Consider the following 6,256-nt stretch of genomic DNA (forward strand, 5'->3'; position numbering starts at 1 on the left):
CTCTTGCAAAACTGGATGTGTCTTCCAGTGTGTTGATCAGCAGTGTGTGGTGTATCAGGTAACAGAGTGACCAGTTCACAGGAAGGGGCTATGCACGCTGCAACCCSAGGCAGCTCCCACACCTCCCAGTTGTAGCACATGGATTCCCTGCCACAGGACCAAAGGCATCCCATGTCACAAGGCCTCATCTCTTGCRGTGTCTGATCTCATTGTGTCCTACTGCAGAATAAACTGAAGCATTGCTGGTATAGATGTGACCCTTGAGGTGGGTGGTTTCATGTCTGATACRTACCTAGTGGGTAAGGTAAGTGTTTTTTTTTTGCCACCAGAAGCATTCACAACAAAAAGAAAGCAGTGCTTAGGCAAAATGACAATGGAAATTCAAAGAGGAAGCAGTCACTATYTGCTCATAACATCTGCAGAGCTTATTTTCTCTTTGTTGCCTAAATCAGGAAAATCTATTACAGTGGTTAGGGAAGGGAAATATTTCTTTCTGTTTCTAAGCATGTGATTCAGACTCCCCGCTGCAAAAGCTACCCAGCACATTGTGTTCAATGATGTGTAGAGTCTGCAACCATTCACTGCACCAGGAGCAAAATGTGTGGCAGTACAGGAACTTAGGAAAGGACCTGACAGGACAGGAACCTGGGCTAGCTAAGCCCCAGCTAGCTCCTGCTTTGTGCTAGCTTTTGTTCTAAAAAAGGGTGAATTACACCAGTATTTCATTTCCTTTTTGACAAAGGTGTTTTGAGRATGTGGCCAATTTCTGATGAATAATGTTTTGATGATGACTGCAACCATTTAGGAACTGATAGAGATGGATAGAGAGATGGCAGGTATGGTGTTGTATCCTACTCCTTTCCAGGGAAGCAGGGGAATTTGGGTCGGAACAGAACAAAAATTGGCTTCAGTGACTTGTCAGGGATGCCCATGTTTCCTGGCTGKTTATGAAGGCTCTTGTAGCTCATTSTGTAGCCACACTGGAACAGTGTTTGATGGGGCTCCAACCTGTTCATGTCAAATGTGCTCAAGATAAATGCCAGCCTATGACAAGTACAAGTCTTCAATCTACTTCTTCACTTTGAAGCTGGTTGAAGGAAAACACCTTCAACAGATATTGGCAATTACCAAATTTATGTTCAAAGCGTTTCACTTCTACAGCAGCATCTCTAAAGAAGGGCCAGTTGAAAGGCAGAGGGTTTTGGTTTTTTTATTTTCTCTYCTCCTGGTCACTACTGAGCMTTTATAATATTCTTTCCACTTCCACTGTTTTCCCCTTMACTTTTTCTGTTGCTGTTCTTATGATATGAGTCCATGACTCATAAGTGAATATAGAATATAGCTAGGGGAATCTAAATCCACAAGGAATGCCAAATCAATTTCATATTTCACACTGAAGTCCACCTTTAGCTTTTCCTTGCCCCTATTTTACAGCTATAAACTTGCCAGTCTCTACAGTACAATAATCTCATCATATACAGTAATATACCCTTAGGAATATTTTTGCCTAGTGACCATAAGATAAAACCTTCCTTGCATGAAACTTAATATACATTGCCACRGATCTAGAAAGGATAAGAAACTCCACAAATTTTCATTTGAAAAATTCCTTTTCCTGCTTGTCTGTAAAGATCTAAGACATAAAAGCATGAGACTCTAGCCTCCAGCATTTAGAGGATCCAGGGATTTTTGATGCCAGAAATCCTGTACCAAGAGATGGAGCTACTGCCTTTGCAATTACTTTCCATTCCCATAAGGTACTTCCAGCTTTGTCCTTTCAGCAAAAAAAAGCCTCTCAGGGTTCTTCTTCCTAGAGATTGTTCCAGGGAGAATGAATSTTTACATCTGTTTATGACAAGTCTTCAAATCAGGTGTTGGAAATGTAGAAAGAGCAGCTACCAGCACCACTATTGTCAGACGGTCACAAGCAGACCAGGCATCCAKCTCTGAGCTTCAGCATGCAGTAGAGGACAACAGAAGGAAGTTGTTACAGTTGAGGCCAGCACTACCCAGTCTTGTTTGCAGTGACAGAGAGGACTCTCAGGCTCACTACTCGGGTGGCAGGACTACCTCAGTGGGAGAGGTTAAAGGAAAATTTCTACATCAGAAAAAGCTCTAAAATATGCCTGAAACAAGCTCTGGGAGAAATTGTAATGCATCAGCCCAAGAAACCAATCACAAAAAGCCTGTTTAAGTGCCTGAGTTTATGGGCACCTGAGCATCATTTGTATCCAAACTCCTATTTCCACACTTGTCCAGAGATTCAGCCATCTTGCCAACCTGATCAGCTCCATGCTTTTTTCCCACCCAAGAGACCAGCATCTGTGGCAAGTCTCATTTCAAAACACATAGGTTTGCATAACAGCCTAGAGGCTGGGGCTCTTGCTCTGGAAATAAGCCAGCACTTTAACTCCCTTCTCAGCTGAAAAAAAACAAACTGGATGTTAGTTCCAATGATTATAAGTCAGCAGGCTGCAAAATTAGGTGGGAAGGCCACAAAGTCCATCTTTTTTTGAACCTAAGTCAGTGCAAGTCCAAGAGCAACGTGGCTAGGAGGAGAGGAAATGTAATGGAGCCATTCTGTAGTCCATAAATTAGGAGTTCAGCTAAGTGTAATCTCAAAGCAAAAGAAGTGTGTTAGTCACTGAGATGGCAGTGTAATCTCAAGGCAAAAGAGGTATGGGAACTAGTCCCATAAAAATATATAAAGTCTTCGGTGAGCAGAGTTCATTTCTTGCTGACTCCATCCCCCTCCTGTTGCTTGAGGGATCTGCTCACAGCCCATTGAAACAGTTTCGAGAGCAGTTAAGAAAAAATTTCAGGTTACTAAAACAAAGGCTGAGGCCAGGTGTAAAATAAGCAAATAGATTTTCTAGATTACAYTGAACTTCATTTGCAACTCTCAAATCTTAAAAATAAAATGCCTGAGAACTTGTCTCCAAAAAAYCACAATTAAGGAGGAAAAATCTAAATGGCTTGTTATGGGGAAAATACTTAAAACCTCCTTCATGGAGCACTGTCATATCTCTGGAATTGGATGTGTATTTCTTGCAAAAAAAGGACTTACATTGCAATGAGAAATCCTCTCCCAATCTGTACCTTCGTTTCAGCAACTTTCTTGAGCTGCTCCATTAGCTCTTATTCATGTGCTACAGATGAGTGTGGAAAAGGGAAAAGGAGGCACGACAGACTTTCATCTTTTTTAGTCCCTGCCTGACTTCATAAAACTATGAGCCCTGTCAGACCTTACTCTTCGTGAGAGCCTCAGGGTAATTCTGAAAGGCTTTACAGCCCTCTCTTTGAACTTCYGCAATCATTTATGCTTTATTTTCCTTTAAAAACAGCAAATGGGAAATGAGTTGTCCTGTTCTGATTTCCTCCTGCCTGTTGTTTCTGAGGGAGGAGGTCCYTTTTCATGGGGGTGCAAAGTGTGAGCTCCAAAACTGCCATTGCTGCTGATAGAGAGGATGGACTGAGATCAAGAGAACCCTTAGGGCATGCAGAATGCTCTCTGTGAGGGCATTTAATACAACATTCAGTACTCATACTGCTCAGGACAGCAGGTCTGCTTTTCAAGCACAGGCTTCTGAAGCACAAGGTTTACAGGTAATGCAGTACTAACACTGCCTGCTTGTTATTTGTTGTGGAATTCTCAATTGCAGTTAGCGTGTATCTTGAAAAATTCATTCTAGCTGAGTCTGGGGTGTCAGATAAGGGACATGTTGCTCTGATGCTATGAGTCAGAGGCTCTTTCAGGCTTTATCTGTGGCAGTGGGAGCACAGACAATGAAAGCTGTATCTATGACAGTTCCTTTATTGAAGTGCCAGGCTTATTGTACCGCCTGTAAAGTCATAGGAAAGAAATTCCCCAGTTTTTCTTTCTCTTTCYCTTTTTTTGTAAATTGCAGACATGTTTGAACCAAGACATTCCTGCTTCTTGTAGCTGCCAGCTCCTGAGCACAAGATTCAATGTTTTTCTTTTACTTGCTATAAAATGCTTAATCAAAGCCTTCCCTGCTCGGTATAGCTGTTTCATTGTTTATTAATGTAGAAATATGAATTACTGAACTTCAGCCTTGGCMGATAAGTGAAATTGGAATGAACTTTCAGCTCTTTGGTTTCAGAAGGTGARTAAATCTCTGGTGGAGTTTGCACACATGGTTGGAATAGTTCCCCTYGTTTACCCTGGCACAGCTCCACCGAATGCTGCTGCACTGCCCCGATTCACACTTCCAGCAGCAGGGAGTAAGAAACTCAGGGTCCTAAGACAGCTGTAACTTTTTCATAGATACAGCTTACCTTTTAAAACAGAAAATTTAAAATCATACGTGAAGAAAATTATTATTTTTCTCCTTGGCCATTAAGGGGACTTGAGAGAGAGGGGGGAAGGAGCTGTAAGTGGCACACTGAGGCTGACCCYGGAAGAAGAAATTAAATAACAGTATAAATATCCTTTGCCTCTTGAACCAAGTCACACACAGCATTTCTCATCTCTTTTACATAATGCCCTGGCAATACAGAGCTTCTGTTAACCTGGTTTCCCCAGGAAATGTAGCATGTATGTTTACACCATCTGCCCATCACCTCTCCCCATCCTTCCTCCTGCCACCTGCCACTTGTCCACTTCCTGGCGTGCGACAGATAAAGTCCAATAGTGAAACCTGGCAGCTGTGWCAGGGAGAGATGAGTGCCTGGCCTCTCCAGTGGGGCAAAGGGAGCAGCATCCATTGGAGAGGGGGCTCCATTGACTGTAACTGCACCAGGAYGCCTCCAGTGTGCCAGAGGAGAGCCCCAGGCACTTGGAGATACCACAGGAACGAGCAATGGCACTGGGTGCAGGAAGGAACTGGGAGRGTAAGTGGGATGGGGGAGAGAAATCCATAGGAAATTGCACACAGCAGTGGAGCCTGACACCAGACAGACACTAAACTAAAGAAAAACCCTTAAATAAGCAGATGTGTTCTTTCCAAAGTGTCTGATGGTAAAATAAATGAAGCCAGTTAAATTAAGCTTCCATGTTGGCATCCAGCAGTACACTTCACCTTGATTTACCAGTCTGCTTAACTCCAGTCAGCAATGTAAAGCTAGCATTTTATAATTTAGGATGGCTGATTTAAGTGTTGTTTGACGTACTGTCCGGTTTTAAAAACCAGGGAACACGAAGGTGTCTGCTCGCCTTTGGAAAAGGAAATAAATATTAACTTATCTGCACAATGTGTGAGCGGATCTAGCCCTGTTGCAGGAAACTCATTAATCTCACATGGAAAATAAATAAACCAGGAGAGAAAAGGATGGGTGGGATTTCAACTTCCTCTATTTCCGTAAATCGTTATTTTATATGAAYAAGTGCACGCCAAATGCTTTAAAGAGGAAAATTACTGCAGAGAACAAATAAGTTCATTGAATMTTTTAACAGCTTTTTAGTGGAAGGCTAATTTAGGGTGGCATTGGGAAAACTCACCTGTTAAATGTTGCCTGATTGTTCCTGCTATTAGACCACATTTTCCATTGCTGATGCCATTGTCAGTCTTGAGCCACCAGGGATCATATTTTCCATGGCAGGTGTCTGCCTAAGGCTGGATATGTGTGATGCATGTGTGCTTGTATCAAGAATTGTCTCAGACTGTATATAAAAATTTCAGCCAAAATGGTTTTGCTCTTCAACAAGTGTAAGAAAAAATGTGCTGTTTCCCTCACATTAATAGGAATGGCAACCTCACCTTTAGACAGTCCAAAAGTCCAAATACTTTGGAGGAAAAGCATGAAATTTGGCAGGAGTGCTTTAGCCACCCTGGAAATCCAATGCAGCCTGGATGAATTATGAGCCTCAGCAAGACCAGTTTGGTCTTGATAGAGCTTTGGCATTTCAAAGATCCTGCCTTCAGTAATTCTGTTCTAGTCTGGGGCCAGCTGAGKTAGTTTTCTTCACAAGTTTTTTGTTTACTTCTTTAGACCCTGCTTCTGGAAACCCAGAAGAAATAATMACCCAAGGAAGGAACAGGCTGGAAAGGGAGAGGAGTCTGGACAGAGAGCACAGGGCAGGAGAAGAAGGTTGGGATGAGAAGCCAAAGATGGTGATATAGCATAGSTGGTACAAGACAGGAATGTAGTAAAAGAGGTGCTGGATGGGAGAAAGTGATTAGAGGATCTGTGGCTACTGTGCCCACAGTCAATGACTAACACGTGTGCCATAGGGTAAGCTAGAGATAATTTTGTTTGCTGACAGGGAGCAGCTGACAGGGTGTGACAGGAGCAC

Source organism: Malurus melanocephalus, unplaced genomic scaffold (assembly GCF_030028575.1).
Source record: "Malurus melanocephalus ecotype Western Australia unplaced genomic scaffold, MMel_1.1 scaffold_218, whole genome shotgun sequence".
Lineage (NCBI taxonomy): Eukaryota > Metazoa > Chordata > Aves > Passeriformes > Maluridae > Malurus > Malurus melanocephalus.